Source organism: Quercus suber, unplaced genomic scaffold (assembly GCF_002906115.3).
Source record: "Quercus suber isolate HL8 unplaced genomic scaffold, Cork oak 2.0 scaffold_511, whole genome shotgun sequence".
NCBI classification, from domain to species: Eukaryota; Viridiplantae; Streptophyta; class Magnoliopsida; order Fagales; family Fagaceae; genus Quercus; species Quercus suber.
The window spans coordinates 553,692-556,491 of record NW_027069960.1 but is presented as its reverse complement, the minus strand read 5'-3'; positions in this window follow the sequence as shown (position 1 = coordinate 556,491).

Here is a 2,800-nt window from a genome sequence, read left to right as displayed (position 1 = left end):
AAAAAAAAAAAAAAAAATTGTGGAATGGATTTGTAGCAATGTCATTGCCGAAATAGAAGAAAAAATTTTGTAGCAATTGTGGCAATGCCATTGCGAAAATGGGAGGAAAAAAAAAATTGATAAATGCCTTTAAAAGAAAATTGAAAGAATTTTATTAATTGGAAATGCTGGGCCAAATATTTATTTTAGCGAAGGAACATACTAAGCCCATAAAATACCCTCAGTGTGGCAGCTGAACGTCGGCTAGAAAATCAACACTAAGCCCAAAAAATAACAAATTTTAACATATTATGCTTCTTCTTCTTTTTCCCTCCCATTTTTGGCAATGGCATTGCCACAATAACCATAAATTTTTTCCCCTATTTCGGAAATGCCATTGCCACAAATCAATTGCAACAATATTTTTTTTTCCCTCCTATTTCGGCAATGACATTGCCACAAATCCATTCCACAAATTTTTTTTTTTTTTAAATGAGATGTGCATACAATTTTTACAACATTTTTACAACAAATTCTAAGTGGTAGGTTGTTACTGATTATTATTATTGTGAAAATGTTGTAAAAATATTGTGTACGTAGCACATTATATTTTTATTTTAATTCCTCCCCAAATTTCGGCATCCACTTTTTTTTTCCCCTCCCATTTTCGGTAATGGCAATTTTTTTTCCCCTATTTCAGCAATGGCATTGCCATAATTGGTTTCCTTTGAGCACCCACACACTTCAAGCACTTCACACCCACTCGGTCAGCGTGTTTGGGTAGCAGGAATTTCGGTAATGCCGTTGCGAAAATTCAAAATTTTCTCTCTCCCACTTTTCTCTTTCTCTCTCATACTTTTGTTATAATTTCGGCAACACCGTTGCTGAAATTCACTTTCTTTTCTCAATTCCCTAAATAAGTTAGAACAGTGCCCATAACGCAAATAAACCCAAGATTCAACAATATTCAGCCAAAAGACTCTTCTTTTTTTTTTTTTTAGAAGCCACCCCAGAATGAGGGGGGAGGGGATATATTAAGGAAGATCATAATGGTACACAGAAACAATATTAGGGGGTAAGTCCTCCATCCAAGCATGAAAATGTGAAAACTTACACGTTGATCTCGCTAATCTATGAGCTACTCTATTTCCATGCCTACGAGTATGACAAAAAGAAAAATTTTGGAATGCAGAGGAAAGTAGCTTGATGTCCCTTATGATGTGCCCAATGTTTGAGGAGTCGAAACCACCTTTGGATAAGGCTTTAATGATCGTTTTCGAGTCCCCTTCGAAAATCACCTGCTTTAGACTTAGTTCTTGCGCAAAACCAATGGCACTGCGCGCCGCCAACACTTCCACCATCTCTACTGAAGTAGGTAGCGGAATAATTTGTGTAAAGGCAGCCATAACAAGACCTTCGTCGTTTCAAACAACACAATCCAGACCAGCAAAATTTTCCTTTTGAAAGGTGAGTCTCTATCGAAGTTGACTTTCACCCAATCCTTAGGTGGAGGAAGCCACCTGGAAGGGATTGGTGTCCGCAGGGCTGGAGGGAGCAATGCCGATGCATTTTGGAACTCCTAACAGATTATCCATAGTCGTGGCATTTACCAATTGCAGCTGCAACACCTTCTCACCAACATGGAGCTGATTCCTACGAGCCCAAAGCAAAGACACAATCATTGCAAACAAGTCGAGGAGGTTACTGTGGTCTTGGTAGAGCTGAATGACGTCCAAGAACGAGATACTTACCCGAGAGCTTACGAAGCCAAGCGAACTTGATCTCCCTGACAGGGGCTATTGCACGGCAAGCCCAGAGAACATGAAAAGAGGATTCGCTTTCTAATTTGCACTCAAGGCAGAGGTCATTGCAAATCACCTTCCGTTTCATCAGGTTTGCTTTTGAAGGAAGGGAATCTGTCCCGGCTCTCCAGATAAGAGTTTTGACTCTGTTGGGAACTTTTAAACTCCGAATACCTTTCCATATTCTCTTAGTGGGTGAGAAATTCGACACTGAAGGTGAGTCTTTCATTTCTTCCTCAGAAAGGAGTCTATAGCTAGATCTAATTAAGTAGGAGCCATCTACTTTGTTAGGCCAAAAAAACCTTATCTTCACAATCATAAAGGCAGAGTGGGATCGCCTTGATTAAAGAAGCTTCGTGGGGCAAGAAGATGTTGTCGATTGCCTCATTAACCCAACCATGCCAGTCCTTATCAATTAGCCTAATATTAATAACTAAAAGCATTATTTGTGGTGTTTGATATCTATAGTTTGAACTTCACCTCCTAATTTAAGGTTTCAATATCACTATACATAACTAGATAATTAGATAAGCACTAAAAATTTTTCATACAAGTTATCAACATATTTTTTTTAAAAAAAGGATTTTAACACCGAGACACACTAATGATCCAAACATAATAATGTTATATTAGTGTAATGTGATCACATGAATCAAATATTACAAGTATCTAATATTACATTACAATCTAACATCATGCAAACCAAACGCTTATAGTTCCACATTAATTCCATTCGTTCTCGATCTTCTTCAACATTCAGTTGCATGTGTTCAAATTTTGTCCAACCGAGTCACAACTAGGGCTGGCTCAAATGTTTTGGAGGCCTAAGGTGAAATCTTCAAATAGATCATTTATATTATCACTTAAATAATAATTAACTAGTATTTTATATAATAATTTTTTTTAAATCCATTTTTTTTACTTTTTAATGTGATTTTTTTTTTTTTTTTGTTGAGAATATGCTAAAGTTATAACAAATTTCACTACAAACGAGTGTTCTAGTGAATGTGATCAGTGAC